This window comes from Ptiloglossa arizonensis, chromosome 10 (assembly GCF_051014685.1).
Source record: "Ptiloglossa arizonensis isolate GNS036 chromosome 10, iyPtiAriz1_principal, whole genome shotgun sequence".
Classification (NCBI taxonomy): domain Eukaryota; kingdom Metazoa; phylum Arthropoda; class Insecta; order Hymenoptera; family Colletidae; genus Ptiloglossa; species Ptiloglossa arizonensis.
This window is the reverse complement of record NC_135057.1, coordinates 5,280,015-5,298,054: the sequence shown is the minus strand read 5'-3', so window position 1 is coordinate 5,298,054 and position 18,040 is coordinate 5,280,015. Positions and strand designations below refer to the sequence as shown.

The 18,040-nt window shown below is 40.9% G+C and overlaps 1 protein-coding gene across 7 annotated transcripts in view; it reads right to left on the bottom strand.

Annotated features, from left to right (window-relative positions):
* The window catches only part of Smash (smallish), a 243,138-nt gene extending 225,775 nt beyond the window's left edge, over positions 1-17,363 (bottom strand). For 5 of the 7 annotated variants that reach the window (XR_012993583.1, XM_076322704.1, XM_076322698.1 and 2 more), the window contains exon 1: positions 17,050-17,363. The gene's annotated coding sequence lies outside the window, so the exon portion shown is untranslated. The remainder of the gene's footprint in view (positions 1-17,049) is intronic. The other 2 variants (XM_076322701.1, XM_076322703.1) reach the window with 2 other exon arrangements.
* Between the last annotated feature and the right edge of the window lie 677 nt (positions 17,364-18,040).

The window sequence follows — 18,040 nt, the reverse complement described above, 5'->3', positions numbered from 1 at the left end:
GCGACCATATGCACAATAGATCGAACTAATATCGAATTTGAATATTTGCAACCGAATTAAAGAAATTCTTTGAGCTCGTACACTCGAATATTGAAAGATTTAATTTGACCGAAAATATCAACATTTGCGGTTAAATAATTAATAATAGAGGAACAATAAGCGAAGAGAATTGTAGCTTTGTAGAAAATTGATTGGAAACAAATACGTTCGCAAGATCCTTTTACGAACTACACAAGCATAGATATGTTTCCCAGCCCTTTTCTTGTTTCGTCTCGGATCAGCTAGTTGATCCAACAGATCCTGTCATTGGACGTGATTAGCAGATCCGGGACGAAACAAGAAAAGGGTTTGAAGACATATTTATACTTCTGAAGACCGTAGAAGGATCCAGGAAGCGTTGCTATACACCCAACGAATGCTCTATAAGGCAATAACTCTTTTTGCCGGCTGAAACTGTACTTACAAATTCAATTTCTCTTCGAAGAATTAAATAAAAATTCACGGTCCGAGTTAACCGCATTCCAAATGACAAACCAGGTATTAGCGATGGCTCGTTCGCTGACATCGAGATCGTGCTACCTTCGTTACGTGACAGGACAAAACCACGGTGGTCTATTGTCACCGGATATCCGAAGCTTCCTGCAGAACTCTATACCATTCGCTCTGCCCTATTATTCCGTAAAGGTTGGGAAAAACCCCAGGCACGCACAATAATAATCAATATTATCAAACGAAATACAAATACACAACAAAAATCCAGAATCGAATGTCTCTTCGAGTTATGCACGCGTAATTGTAGATTCGATTAATTACGATCGCGAGAACGAATAAAAATCATCGATGTACGAACGATATTTTTAAATTCCTCAGACTGGTTCGCAATTATTCAAGTGACATTTTCTTTCGTGCGTGTCTCTCTTTTTTTCCTTTCTTTTTTTTTTTTGTCTTAATTAAACCGAGACGCCATTCGCGCGCATTACGACGTTGAATATATTAATATCCGTATGCATTTTAAACAGCGGGAAAAGTTGCGTATGTACCGCTATTAGTCTCGATTTACATGAACCAACACGTGGAACGTCGTTGCACCAATTTACGGGCCTCGCGTCATATTCACAACCACGTCACGTTTCGTGATAAAGGTGAGGCAAACACCTGTTACTTTGATAAATAATTCTCGCCGTCGGTTCGAACGTCTGGGGGATTATATACGATGGAATTTTTAGACCCATGGAATGCGGCTAAGCACCCCGACAACCGACTGCGCATTATTGATTGAAATACTCTCCCCTTGCGTTCAATGTTCGCACAGGGGATTCACCCCACGTGACTGTTCTCGCAAGCTCTGCAAAATCGCGCAGACTTCATCCGTGATATTACAAATTGATATCCCCCCTCGTCCATTTCTTCAATTCCACGATGCTGATATCAATGTTTCATTTGTTTTTCGGTCGATTCGACTTTCGCGTCATCGAGATCATTCATAAGCGACACATTTTATATAACACGAGGATGGTTAGTATTTTAATTGCATTTGGAACGATTGTAATGTTGTTAGATGAAAATTATTTCAAAGATTTAACGTAAAGTTTTACGAAGACTCGATACTAATAACGAGTATGAGTTTTGTGGTAACATGTTTTGATTGTCAACACATGTGGACAAATACTGTAGAGAAAAATATGTATTATATACTTAACATTGACCATCGAGATATTTAAAAAGTAACAGGGTAAAGTAAAATGAAGAATAAAGAATAAATTGTACATAAAGTGTCTCGATATACACTTGTCTACAAGTTCAGAAAAATAAATTTATGACTAAAACGAAGTTATCTAATTTCTTCTGGAAACTACCAATTTGTTGTTAAATTGTATCTTTAGCATCAGTTGAAGATGAAATATTGAGCTTAAGTTCAAAAGTTATAAACAAATGAATAAAATAGTGATTTATGTATATTCGTTGTAGTATAAGTTTTCGTACCAATGATTAAACGAGTGCATTAATATTAATGTTTGCCAAGGATTTGAAATTTCCGGAGAAATATTTCTATTGATCGCGATGTCTCGCATCCAACATTTCCGTAGGGTATTCACCCTTCACCCTTCGCCCTTGCTAACCCAAGTGCTAACCCAGCACAAACTCACGAAGGGTGGGCGTGTAACGTAATGAGAGAGTAATATACCCCACACTGTTTGCAAACATTACACACCCCTCTTCCGTTCGTCACTCATAATCGTTAAAATGTATCAGTATTTTGCAAAACGTTACCGAATGCAAGAATCACGTTATCGTTCCATCGTCTCGTAGTTTTCTATGTTCCACGCTGCTTTATTCAATGTAAATTGTTCCCAACTTTCATTCAGTTAACGAAATAAATTTTTCTTCATCGTCGTATTGTCGTAACTGCCGGGTTGTAACGTGCAGCTCACGCTTGTGTAAAACCTTCGCGAAATTTCTCAAAGGTTGGAACGTCCCTATAATTTCTCTTATTAGTATTTTACCGCTGCGCGAAAAGAGACGTAAAAGATTTTGTCAGTGCTTTATTATATCTGCGCCTGACTTCTCACGGTGTGCACTCAAGTGCTTATAAAAAGGAAATCCTCTGAAAGAGGTACGTACACGCAAGGCGTGAGAAGTTCTGTTTTACATCATACCGAGTTTCCATGATGTAAAGAAAAGAAGGAGAAGAAAAAAAACGGTGAATGGGGTGTCGATAAGAAGAGTGGTTTTTCGAAGCGATCGAGAATAATTCCGTTTGAATGAAATTAGAAAAGCTTATCTACCAAGGAATCAACGACAAATAACGTTCTCGGGATGCGCATACGAGCACGAATACGCGAATCTTTTTATTTCGAACAACGATAATGTAGGTATTCGCACGAACGTTCGTGGTTGTTATCGAGTTCGATAGCTCAATGTAATTTTTATTACGTATTCAAGAGCGACGAACCCTTTTCGAATGCGAGCTTTGAGAAACACTGCGAAGAAAAGGAACGCGAGAGAAAAGCGACAGCGAGTTGTGGGTGTGAAATACCGCAAGAAGAAGACTGTTTGCACGAGATGAGAAAAAAAAAGATTGTGACAATACCGCAAAGAGGACACAGTGCCTCGTGCCTTTTCTACTAACTCTTTCACGTGTCGTTGCAGTTGCGTACGTAAAAATGAATATCGACACCTTGACTATTCCGTAAACGTATTGAAACGTTGAAACTATCGTGTATCCAGAAACACGCGATTCAAAGTTTTAAATAATTTTCGAAAAATTGTCACACTTCGATCGATAAAACCGGCGAACGTTCATTAATTTTGCAATATAATTTCGTCTTTAAATTTTACATTTCTCGAATGTGCCAGCAGATGCTATAAAAGCTATAAAAAAGCTATAAAAAGAAGTCGATAAACTTGAATTCTCGAAAACAAGACGACCTTGGAGAACATCATTCTCCGCGATCGTGTCTATTATTTCGAACGGTTTAATTTCATCTTGAACACTTTTCTCGTGTATATATTGATAGACAAAGAACACACGTGAATATTCTCGTTTTAATGATCCACCCTGTATATTAATAGAGAAAGTAGTACCCTATCGATACATTATAATCTTAGCCTGGCTTCGTGTAAAAAAGGACAACTTTAATTTACAAGCTATATATCTCTACAGAGAATCGCGAGGTTAGAGAGTCGGAGACTTTAATGAATGGACAGAACAGTGATCGACGAAACCCCCATTGATTTCCCACTTCTCGATGCTACAAACGCAGTCAGGTGCATCCAGTGGATCTTGCAACTACGTTGGTTCGAGGTGCTCCAGCGAAAGTCACAGTAGATCGAGCAAGGACTACCGTGTAATTTAATAGATCGTTCGAAAGTCAACGTTTCAACGGGCACAAAGGATAGGCTCCGGTCTCTTTAACGCGAATATTCGAAAACATTGCAAAGCCGTGATTATTTCTTTAGTTTCGTTTCCGGAATGTCTACCACCACCGGGTACCTCGAATTAACCAAAAACAGACGCTCCTCGAGCGATGCACGCGTTGCTTTCTGCAATTAGACGCGAACCGGTTTCTAAACGAGCGAAATAGGTCTTCTCGATATCGACGCGTTAGATTAAGATAGGTATATATTTTACGAGAAGCAAGAGTCGTTCCACTTTAATCAAAGCTTTCTACATTTTTTCTACTCGTCCCGATGAAATAATCCCGTTGTGAATGGGAACTTAACGCAAACATCGGCTTGGAAAATTAGTTTCCCGTATTTATCTGTAAAGTGTGCCGTGCATTTTAACGTTCCAATGGAAAAGAAAATATTACGATTGAAAATAATAAATTGTAACACGAGTGTAGCGTATCTGCGGATTACGTCATTTCAGATGTTAATAAAAATCTTTCAAGAGTCGTTCAAGTTTAATCCGATCTCAATTTTTTCTATTGGAGCTGAATAGAAGAATCGCGTTGTAAATGAAATTTTCAAAGCATACGTTCGGGAAATTGGGTTGTACCTGTGAATTGGGTTCTAAAGATGCAACGAAGAAGAAAATATTACGATTGGAAATAATAAATTACAACATTTACACGTTACGATATTCCAGGAAATTTCACCTACCATGGTTTACAATTCCATTCTCGTGCAATCTATAAGGGGAGACAGAAAGCGACGTTTCGAGACACCTTGCAAACAGTAGGCGCGTAATATACGTTACAGACAGGCTTTGTTTCGAGCGTAGGTTTTTCGAGCGAACAGAACTAGTGCTAAATACACTCGAGGCTTCAACGCAAAACTATGGTGGCGCCTACCGAGAAAACAATAGACAAGTTTCTGTCTCGTTACTCTGTACGCGCGTGACAATTCTTCCTCTGTACTGTTTTGACTAACGTACGGCTCTGAAACCCTGTCTGTCGGTACAATAGAACAACGATGAACTTGCAAACATTGCGACATGTGGATGAAGAAATTCAATCGTCGTTGCGTGTCTTCGAACAAAGAATTTCTTTGCATCAACAACGGTAGATTTATTCCATATTGCCCTCATTTCTTCCAAAATTTTTTGTTTCTTCTTATTGTATCGACATTCGTTAATTTCCGGGATAAGTGGGGTTTCGTCGAAGAAAATTCGTATTTTCTTTCACGAATACACGATCCCTAAGACGTACAATATAATGTAAAATAAGGTTTTGTTTACTACCTAGCTAAAGATAATCGATTATACGTACATTCTTTGGCTACTGTTTCTTTCGACAAATTAGAAAAAGATTTTTACCTTATTAATTTCTTTCCTTCGACTGCATATGCAAAATCTTTAAGATAAAAATATCCCGAACGTATGGAACTTAAATTTCTAACTTTATAACACAGTCAGATGATTTAAAAAATACTATAGTATCTAGTTACAGTTACTTCGACTGTAGCGTTCCATTTCGCTAATTGTTCACGAATATTGTTGACAGAGACACCGGTAATAATTAAGTAACTTTAAAAAGAAGTTTGAAACAGATGAAATTGACCCTTTTGCTAGTTTTAGTGTCAATCGCGAAAGCTGAGTTTCTATAAACGCGTGGAATACTCGGGTAGTAATACACGTACACAATTTGCAAACCATCGTCCCTTATCGATCTGCTCGATTTATTTTACTTTATTCGTTCGACAACTTCGTTCGAGCGCATTGTTGTACGAACATGTATCCAAAGTTCGCAAAAGAATCGATAAATCTTGTTTATCCTTCGCAATCTCAAATGTTACATACCACTGCTTTTTCAAGGGAAATTAATTCCGAGCAGTACGACACCCGTGTCCAAATTTAATACTATCACAAAGGGTTGAACGTGTTAAGAAAGTATGGAAGTAAAAAATCGTCTCCGGGTGTGTCGAACAGGCGACCGGTATCTCTCGATTATCGAATCACCGTGAACCTTTCGTTTATCGACACCACGGCCAAGAAGCGTTAATTAAACGGATTTCACGGAGGCCGACGTTTGTAACCTTGATTCCCGCGATAAATGCTTTTCTCGTTACTCGTTCCGGCGGCTCGACGAACCGCGCAATAAACCGCGTCCTCGAAGCCAGGCATTGTCTCGAAGCGGAATCGGCTTGCGCGCATGTACCGCGATGAATCTTCCGTCTTCTGAAAACCCGATTGGTAAAAAAATTTACACGCGGCCGTAAGATGAATCACGAGGAAATTCTGCGACGTCATACCAAAGCAGTCCAAATGACGGATAGTCGGCTCCGCGGCAGCCGCTACGAGCCGATTCGTTGTTCCGCGGTTGCAAACGGACTACCGTAGGGATAAGTGACTCTCCCCATTGTTGTCCGGCTAATTTGTTACGACTCTTGGAGCTTTTTACGCTTTAACAAACATCTTCGAGTACAAGATACCGCGTGCTCGCGAGCGTCCCGCGGTACGGTCACCGTCGTGCGTCGACCTCTTCTGGTCTACTTAGAAGAACCTAAGTAAATTTATCAAGTCCGTAGGGCCTGCGTCGATGATAGCGCACGGCCCGTGAAACCGCACGACCTCGCAGTCCCGCGTAATGACTGGTTTACACAGCGCAATTGATTTCGCAGTTCGATTGTTCCTCGCGGGAAAATGAGAATACATTGTAGACGTCGGCTGGAAGAAATCTCGGAGGTGTAAACGGTTACTGACCCACATCTCGAATGCAAGATTTAGAACCGTGAAACGTTACACTGCGTACACAGAAATTTAACACGATCGTCCATGCAACGAATCCTGGTAAATATTTTTTTTTTATTTTCTTCTTCGAACTCGAAAGTCTCCACGAGAATCAGGACAGCCGTGAAAAATTGTTCTTCCGTTCAGAGATCGTATAACTTTCATTGACGAATAGAATCTACTCGGGAAACATCGAGCAGAACGACACGTGGCACTCGAGAATACGTAGACGCGTTCGATAAAGATCTGCGGATTAATTAACGATCGGTTCGCGTTTCGAGTACGTACGATCTGTAAACCGTACCAGACGAAAATACACGCGTCGTATTCAGAGCAAAATGTAGGATAGCACGATCGGCTTTCTAAATTTGTATCAAACGGCGTCACTTTCACCGTGTGATCGATAAATCCCGGGATGCAACCCATTGGTACCCCGTGAGAGAAAACACAGCATGATCGGTGATTTTTCGCAATCGCTGAGGTCTCTAAGTTGTCCGCGTGGATCGATAAGTTCTGGGATCGAGCAACGGGTCCGTTGATCTATCACACCCGGAAAGATGCACGATTACAGACGGTTCCGAGCGTTGCGCCGAGTTTCGAGCGAGACCGATCCATTTTCGTATCGAGGTGTTTCGTAACGATGGTTCGCCGCCAGGACAGCTGAATATTATACAACTCCGATTACAGAAAGATATGAGATAATAACGTTGTTACACGGTTAGAAATCATTTGCATTCGAACGCATACGTTCAATTCGATGATATGTGTAACACGTGGTTAGCTCAACCGCGTAATTTCGAACTGTTTTAATCGAGCAGAGAGGAGATTACGAAGAAAACGAGAAACGAGAATATTAGAATATTAGAAACAATTTGTATTTAGAAGCAGACTGTATCCGAGTTCATTTTATTAACGATACGCCTTTGCATCGACGACGAACTTTTACATTATGTTTGTAGGGAAACTTATTCGGAAAAGTCGCTTCGGAGAAGAAATTGTAAAGAAGCGATAAGAATATTAAGCGAACAGAAACTATAATCGAAACGATTCTACGAAGAATTAATAGTTCTTGGCGCGGAGAGGGTAGGTATACTTTTATGAAAATAAATAGAAATATAAATTAAAGAAGAAACTCTCTGTTACATAAATAAATGAATACATATCTCCATAAATTCTTCACGATATATTCTTCGTTCGATATCTTACCGTTGCACTAACACTCCGATCGTAAAGTTTCGAAATTCATACTCAACCTCGAAGGACAGCTATCAATCTTTACATCAATGCGTTTTGCAACCGCGTCAGCTCTTACGATATTATCTGATAAATATTGTGCTATATACCGAGAGACAAAAATATAAATAATTATAATTATCTCGTTAAATGCATGTATTCTTTTTCACAGAAGTACGATAAAGTTTCAATTATTTCGAAACATGAGCAAAAGAAAGAATACGTATATCGTTTGTACACGTTTTACTAGTTACGATGCGAACGATTTCGAATTACTGATTCAATCAAATTCTCAAAGTTTATATAATATACGTACAATTTTTATGTATTCCGTATCCGCGTAATTAAACGTTGGATAGTAATCAATGTGAATTATAATTGTACTGCAATTATAAAAATGGAAAAATAAAATGTATCGAAACGTCACGAGTGTAATTATTAATCTTTACAAGAAAATATCGACAGTTGAATTATAAAGATTGAAATATTTTCGTACAAAGAAAATCATTTTCTATACGTCTACCAAACTTTTGTCCCGAAACTAGGTCCGTTCGTTCCGTTTTCCACAATTATTGTATAACCTCTTTGTGCAACCGAACGGATTCACGCTTTCAATCCCTATCGTTTCTCCGGATCGTAGTAAATAAAATCGAGGGAAACAGCGGCACGAGATTAAATAAAACACTTAAGTAACTGCTGCGTGTATTCATTTTCTCAGTCGATCGCGCAACAAATCGATGAAAATTGTCAGTGCGGTTATCTGCGCCCAACCATTAAACGACCACCGTTACTCCAAGGATTTCTTTCTCGGAAATTTCGCAGGAATTAAAGAGAAACCCAACGACTGAAACAATGCTGTGACCGTGGCAAATCAAATTCAATGCATTTCATAATCGCGTTTCATTCGATACGTACTTACTACCGTGAAATAGACACCGAGCGTTCTTAGAAAATCAACAAGTAACTGCGTGTGCTTATAGCGCGAAGTCACGTCCCTTACAAAAATGATACACACTTAATCGCGCGTGACTGGACGAATAAACATTTTTTAATGCGCTACAAATATTACACGCGCGGCGATACACGTTTTCTACCGTGACGGAATACATAATATCGCTAGGAAATTCCGAGAATTAATCGCAACTCGTTGAAATTACACAGGTTGAAGAAATCGTCAATTTTTAGAATCGTTTACGTACGTAACTTTAAAATTTATCCTTGTAAAATTATAGTTAGAGTAATCGAACCATTACGGTGTGTGAATCAAATTTAATGGATTTATTTAAATTAGCGAATCGTAAACGAAAAGTACAAAGTTTCGACCCTTTGTAGGCTCTCGTCGGATCTACTCTTACGTAGTAATCCAATCTACTAACGTGAGTTATCATTTGCCATAAAATTGGGAAAGAATTCTGCAATTAACATTGTTTAAAGAAAATTGTCCCTGACAACGTAATACCGGTAGGTTACTAAGAGTATATATGAAATGGCCGGAAATACCACAACAGCTGGCTAAAATTACCCCTTCTTTCGTTTATCACAATTTTTTTGGAGTAATTTCCGTATTATATCGTATTATATTCGAATTCAACATTGGTCACTTTTAATACTTCTTTCTAATCCACGTACGTGACAATTGTAAGACCAGAGTTTTCCTACAAGGGTTACAAAAATTGAAGATGAAATTTCATTCCTGAAAAATGGCCGAAATTACTCCAATCTGCTACACCATGTAACTTCGGAATCAAATCGTCCAAGCGAACATTGTTCACTTTTAATACTTCCTTTTAATCGACGTACGTGACAATCGTAAGACCAGAGTTTTCCTACAGGGGTTACAAAAATTGAAGATGAAATTTCATTCCTGAAAAATGGCCGAAATTACTCCAATCTGCTCCACCGTGTAACTTCGAAATCAAATCGTCCATAGTTTTATTACCTCGAAGTGTTTCTCGTACCACTTCAACGATTACACGCGTACCAACGAATAAAACCATATTACCCGTCCCACGAGAAACGCTTAAGAGCCCGAGACGTCACGAACGTCACGGACGTCACGGTCATCCCAAGCATCCCAACCGTCTGGAACATCGTCAAACCTCTTCTAACTCGCTCCGAGGCGAGAGTCCCGAAACAGGACCGATTAATCACGTGTCTCGGAATCCGTGGAATAATCTCGAGGTACTTAACACGTCGAACAAAGAACGAACCGAGGCTACTCCTCGCGACGAATCAACTCCCGAGGCTGCTGCGTCCCGGTGTCACAAAGAATCCTGTTTTCCATCCATCCTCGGTTCGCCCTAATGCTCTCCGCGGCGAAGATGCACGCTTCAGGTTTATCGAGGGCTCTCTCCGGACGTTGTAACGGCACTTGAAACGTCGCTCCTGCGCGTCTCCCTCGCTTCAGCTCCCCCCGGCAAGGCTCTTCACCGCTGCCACGCTCCGAGTACGCACGCTACACGCAGCCACATGCGTTCACGGCTAGCGTGCACGCACGCACGCACGCACGCACGCACGCACGCAGGTAGGAACGCAGGCACGCAGGCATCACCTACACCCTCGTGGACGCGCCACGCCGCCGCGACGACCGGTTTATACGAGCGCCAAACAAACACGCGTCGTCGAACGACAACGGTACACCGATCTACCTTGTGTTTCGTAAACCCCCGTGTGTTTCAACCCTACCCCACCCTATACCCTTTTCCATCCACCGGGACGACAGTTTCGCTTAAAAAAGGGAGAAACAAGGGTGTCTCGTACGGTGGAACGTTCAAATTCTGTCGCGAACGCGAAATTTCAACTCCGTTCCGTTTACGTCGTTAACGCGAGTTTGCATACGTTAACGTATCGTGACCGATCGCAGAAACGAACGTGCACAGTCCACGAGTACACGCGATGGTTTAACGGCCTCGATTCGATCCATTTTCTACCGTCGCCCTTTATTTTTCACCTCCAGTTGCGTTTTCGCGATAAATCATTCGGATTATTATTTTGCGCGCGATTCGCACCATTCGTTCCTCCGTAACCGGTCGAAGCAATTTGCACGATCGGCGAGTGAAATTTAGTTTCGATCGCTGGAGACGGAATATTTTTCTGCTAGCGTGAATTTCAACGATTGAACGCACAAGGAGAACTAAGTTATAATTGTGATTCTTTTTAACACGAATTAAATAATACGAGAAAGTTATTTTCGTACGTATGTACCTACACGCGTTCACAGTTCGCACCAATAGCTTCCGCTGAACGCATTTATGCGTCCATAGTCCGCACCGATAATTTTCTTTAAATGCATTTGCTTCCATAGTCCACACCGATCATTTTCTTTAAACGCATTTATTCGTCCATAATCTAAACCGATAATTTTCTCTAAACGCATTTATGCGTTCATAGTCCACACCGGTAGTTTTCTCTAAACGCTCATATTCGTCGATAGCCCGCACCGATAGCTTTCTCTAAACGCATACATGCGTTCACAGCACTCAAAGGGTTGAAGAGCCACGAGTGAACCCAATTACGGAGAATCGTTTCAATGTTTCCTTTTAACGTAATTTCTACCGTACTCTGGAGGAATTCGTGTTGACATTGATGCCGATGGCCCGCTATGGCTCACCATCGCCGTTATACAGCGACAAAAAGAATCCAGGGAACGGTTCGTTTAAAATAGTATTCGCGACATCTGGATCGGAGACGGTGGAAATTTGATTCGATCGAAAGATGACGAATAAGGTGAATTCCGTTTGGAATTTAAATCGGTTCATTATCGCATTCGCTGTATGCGTCACATGTTCGCAACGCCCAAATTGGCTATTGAGAGCCTGGTGTCGCGCACACGTGACGTCAACTGTTTTTTTATGTATTCAACGTGCGAACAAACGAACACGATCTACGGCCCAACGGCGCATACTTGCGACATATTGTAAAATTCGTTTATTATTCGTATTTACCACGCTTTAAATGCGCACGAGGGAAAATCTACGCTATATCGGGTAGACGTACACGGAAGCAAGAACGCAGAATCGTTTCTGTGTTTATTTGTAACGCAATTTCCACCGACATTTGCAGAAATTCGAGTTGAAGTTTATATCGATGGCACATCGTAATCCCCACGATCGTCGAGTCGCCGTTATATTTTATAGCCGTAAAAAGAATCCGAGAAAACTTTATTCGAATAATCAAAGATAAGTGAAAACAACGTATAGCGATTTATTAGATCGGACGGTTGAATTTTTATTCGTTCGTTGTAAAATATTTCATTCCACGCTTCAAATTCGAATTTCTATTCAACGAGTAACGAATAACGAATTGTTTGTCCTTTGTTCGAAATTTGTATCTAGATATAAACGTTTCCCATTTTTGGTTAATCGGGAACCCTATAAAACGAAGTATTTATTTACTCGTGGTGTTAGGATTGTATTGAATTGAATTCTTAACTAGTACTTTCGTGCCGATCAATTGAAGTATCGAACAGTGTACTTTGTAAATAGACAACGCCGAAAGAAAATAAAATACTCTTTGTTTCCATCTAAAAAACTGTTTTGAAAGAGATTTTATGAAAATTATTCGGGAATTTATGTTAAATGTGGCGAAATAAAGGTGTAAACGACTATTACGCATAATTAACGCAGACACATGGAAAAGGTTTATATTTTGCGTAATTAAAGTTTAAACTGGTTGCCCATTGCCAATTATTATCATCTTGATTGAAGTAGCGAGGTCGTATCGCAGCAGGGATACTCGGATGGCTATTGGTCGCTAAAGTTATAAATGTTCTTGTACGCGTTCATATAACACGAATAATACAAATAGAAACTGTAATTACCAAAGTACAATGTATTTTAATAATACGTTGTTCGATACATCGTATAATTCTTAATCTTCCCGATTTGCTATCGCTACAAGAGGACACCCGACATTGACCATCATTATTCGAGAATCCACAGTTTTAAGTCGGATAAGAACCACCAGCTCACAAATACGAAACAAGCCATTGTGTTACACTTAATTAGCGTATATGGAGAGTTCAATCCTGGATTCTCATTTACTTCGTATCCTTTGTTCCATTAAGTGTTATTAACTAACGATTGTAGCAGTTGTTTCTATGGTGTTAAAAAGATCGTAACGTAAGACACCGTAATTACGAAACATAATCTACTCGATAAAAACTGAATACATTGTTCACTTGGCAACGAGGCAAGTGTTCCTTATTCCTAGAATGCACAACACGAGTGTAAAATACCTATTGTTTTTATTTCCTTCCGCGCTTTCTCAATGATATTGCTATTCGCACAAGAAATACCCTGAAATTTAGCATTCTTTGTTATTGCACTTATGCGGTAGTTTATTATCGTGCATTCCGTGGTTAGAAATACTTCCAGTTTTTTCTAAACTTTCAAAATCGATGTTTAACTTCACTGAAACGTGGTCGGTTAATTTTACGATTAGTTAGCTGAATATTCGTTGCTCCGTAGAGTGGTAGAAGATTGAAACTTATTTAAACTTTAAAAAAAAAACGTTCGTATACAACTTGTAAACAGTTTCTTTAATAGTTCGATATAGAACTATTCGATATTAATATTTCGCAATAGTATCGAAATACTAATACGATAAATGTATCGAGATCAACATTTTGTAGTAAAATACCAGCAGAAGAAATAGACTTTTCGTTTTTTTTTTTTTTTTATAAAATACCACAAACTTTATACGAGCGCATGTTTCGTAACAGTTAATCTAGTTCGAGTATGGAATTCCGTGTTCAAATATCGCGAAAGCAGTTAACCGATAAGAACATTCTGCCACAGTTTTACGCGTATAGACGATGACTGATTGGAAGCATCTCGCGAAGTTATTGCTAAGTAGAACCGTTTTTATGCATTGAATTGCCGCGCGCTCGGATACGCGTAGAAAAAGAAAAATGCGAGGAGAATATTAATTACCGTAGCACGTGCAAATAGAATAAATCTTTTAATTATATAATTATCGCGCCCGAGAATCGATCTACGAACCGATCAATTACACGTCGACGTATTTTACATTTCTAGAATTATACAGTACCCCGATGACATTCATTAATTAATCTCCAGAAGGAAATCATCCTACTCGTTTTCGAAGGAAGTAAGAAACGATTAGCAGGTACTATTCGCTAATCAGATCTAACCTTGCGATATCGAGCCTGCCTGGTGCTCGAATCTTCTACAGTTAGGAATCCCCCGGTTCGTGCCAGATTTATCTAATATTCGCCTAAGAATATTTACCGTCCCATCAAATGGTACATCCGCTCGAAGAATATTCGCGATTCTCTTATAAAACGCGAAATTATGAAAGCATTCCGCTAAATTGAAGTTTAACGGCAGGTAACAGCTTCCTTGGAGAACCGCAACCCGATTGCAAGATTGTCATTGAATCGCTGCTTTTAAAATTCGTCGCGTAAACGGTACCGCGACTTCGAGCAGCTTCGTTCGTATAATTTTTCCACCGACTTGTCGCGTTTCAATATTTTCGCTCGTAAAAAATTCCAAACCTTATAGAACAGTCGTGAAAAATTATTTTCCGAGCCTGCTTAAACGGATCGACCGTGTTGTAAATCTTCCTGTATCGAAAATCACTGGGAACAAATTGTGACAATAAATAGGAGATTACGAAACTGTACGTCGATAAAAAGCTTAACAAATCCGACTCGACGATCGTTTCTCTTTTATCGGGGCCCTATGACCGACACGTTTCCCAGATTACAAGACCGGATGACAAAAACCGTGATTGGAAGCAACCAGGGAGATATTTCTCGCGTTTTGTTTGCGGATTAGTCAGAGGGTGACTACTTGGGGTGCCCTACGAAACATCTTCTGAATCATTCGCGGAGTCAGAATGTTGCGGCAGTTACTAGTTTTAGACGCGCGTCTCTCGCGGGACGTCCACATTTGTGCGAGAATTTAAATACTGTTTACCGCGCGACACTTGCGCCCAACAAGTGGATACGCGACACTCGGCCAAACGAGTAACTGTTGTCTACTCGTCAACAAATGGTGTTTAAATGTCGAGAAGGCATTGAACTGTACTTTTGGAGTACACTTCGATAACGTATCGACGCGTCTGAAGTTCATCATTCTTAATCCGGTAAACAACAAAGAATGTACGCTTGCTACGCGAGAGATATATCGGTACGCATTCCTTTGTCGATCAATTTTCATCGAAGGTAAACTAAAGTTTTTTCGACGTTATCGTCGCATACTTTCACGTTGCAAGATTGCTTTGTTTTATTCGCATACTTGGGCGTGTAACTTGATTTTGGACAACCGTAACTAAATTTTTTTGATTTTTCAACGAAACGGTAGTAACGACGCACGAAATTAATAGAAAACTGTCGCTGTAAGAAGATGGATGCTTATAAGGTCCTTGTGCATTTAGATCAGAGATGAGCAAAGTTTTCGAATAACGAATAAATAGACGAATAATTCGTTACTCGTTAGTCGATATATAAAAATTAGAATTTTAATTACGGAATGAAATATCTAACACCGAACCAATCAAAATTTCACCGACCGAGCAAAATTTATATTATTCGTCACCTTTCGATGGAATAAAATTTTACCCGTCTCTGATCCAGATGTCACGAATACTATTTTAAACGGACCGTACTCCGAATTCTTTTTGTCGCTGTATAACGGCGACGGTGGGTCGCTACGAGCCATCGACATCAACATCAACAGAGATTCTTCCAGCGACCGGTAGAAATTACGATAAAAGTAAACATCGAAACGGTTCTACGCGATTTGCTACCGCGTGACTGTACAAATGCCAAGAACCGGGTGGAAAATAATAAGCCGAACGATTTATCGCGAAAACGCAATTGTGCGGGGTAAAATACAAGGCGAGACGAGAGAAAATGGATTCAACCGACGCCAATAAAGTATCGCGTATAACTCCTAGAGTTCGCTCGTTTTCTTTCTCAAAATAACGAAACGAATTTCAACGACTTCGAAGCGTGAACAAACTACGTATCCGTCTCCGTAAATTACGGGCGAAAATGTAGCAAAATATAACCACATCGCTCGTTGAAAAGTGTCCAAGAAATAAGCGAGTCGCGCGCGTTGAACGGGATTTAGCTCGGCCGGCAAAATAACGTTTCGCGTAATTTCGTAACTGAAGGAAGTCGTCGTTTGAGTGTCAACACTTAGTTCAACATAAAACTTCGAATCATTTCGCTCGATCTCACAAAGGGCGACGGCTCAACGGAGTACACTATTTACGCGCCAGGACGCTGAAACGTCTCGCTTTGCGACTCGAACGACCATCCATTATAGATCACAGACTTGTAATCGCCCGTCAGTGCGTACCTACTTCGTCTGTATACGCTGAACATGGCTGATCGATAAATATACCATCTATTTCCGGCATCTTTTAGAAGCGTTAATCTCCTCCGAGCGTCTCTAAATCACCGTCCCATTTGCATCACCGAGTCTGGTCCGTTTTACCGCATGACAAATAAAGTGCTTTCTCTATGATACTTCGAAAGTCAATAGTATTCACCACGTTCGAAGACAATCGGTACGGAAACGCTAGAATTCACTGTTCCGCGGACTGTGTAAAACTTCCGATGGTTAACGCTCGAATTCCGAATCGATGTCCGAACTCGTTCCGAATCGTGAACAGATGCAACGTGGCTAGAGAAGCGGGTCGAATTACCTGCATACCGCGGAAACTGGCACGCAATTCCGAAACAATTTTGCCGTAATCCGCGATCAATTAGATGCCCGTATCGAGACGTTTCGTTTCAACCGTTCCGAGGTTAGATTCTGTTAGCCGCGTCGAGATCGTTCGTTTTGTAATTACGCCGTTTCAGAAAACGATCTTGCTAACCTCGATCGCGCGTGCACGTTTCCAAGCGACGGGCAGCCGAGAAACGCTTCGAAACGCGTTTAATTCAAGGTCCGACGGTGATTCTGCTTCGCTCGCGAAACGCAACGTTTAATCGACACGTTGATCGATCTCTCGCGATAATTCTACTTCGAACGTATCTTTCGACGTTCGAACGTCGAGAGGAAGGAAAACGGCTACCGGCGTTTGGACGGTTAAATTTCCGGAACACGTGGAATCGGAGCAATATTTCGACGCAAGGTGCGCAAGGATCTAATCTCAAATCGTCCTACCTTAGAGAGAAGTTCCCCTTGCGGGACGTCGAGTAATCCACAGGGAGGCAGAGGGTAGAAATCCACAAACTGAACAGCCCCGTCGCCGAGAAAGCTTGTCCACCAACTAATTCGTACGCACTAATTGTTCGTCGGCGTTGCGTGGTCAACACGAGCGGATTAGAAACGAAGAACACTTTGGGTTTGTTCGACACGAGAGGAGTTTACGCAGCCACCTACGGGGACGATCGTCGCAAACAACGGTCGGAGACGAGCGAAGAAAACCGACTGAACCGGCTCACCGTGAGGGACTGACGATGTTCTTCGATTGCTGCGTGCTCGTTCCGCGGACTCTGCGCTCGGCTCTCGACGCTCGCGCTCGACGCCACTCGACTACCTCCGGCAAGCTTCGACCTTTCTCGAGTCCTGAGTCGAGGTTCCACAGTGAACATAGACCAGCCTCAGGCTTGAAACCTCGACGAACTTTTGCTCGGGTCGAGGCCGTTAGACTGTTTCTGTTTTCGTGCTGGAATTAAAGAGCTCCTTCGGGATCGGTCGAATGATAACGCACAATGCATCGTCGTCCAGCGTTACGCAAGCATCGAGCGCGTTGTTCGAAACACGCGGTCTTCCCGCGAAGACGATCGCCCCCTCCGACCGAAGCTTATGTAAATATTTATCGGTTCGTTTGGAATTTAATCTTCGATAATAAAGCAGGAGGGGAGCCGATAACTTCGTTAGGAAGCTATTTTTCTAGCAGGGATAACGAACCGGGTCACCGACCTCGAACTTTGAGCTTTTAACACCGCTTAAACGCAATTGGACCGTACGCTTCTCTTTATTTCCAAATTGAATATTTTCCTAATTAATTTCTTAAGAAGATACGATGTAAACTCCGTTTAAAGTGTTTGAAAGCTCGTAAATGTAATTTATTTCTTTGTGTGCACGTTTAAAGAAATATATCACAATTATCTTGTCGAAAATGGATCGTGACACATTGTAGGGTAAAAGT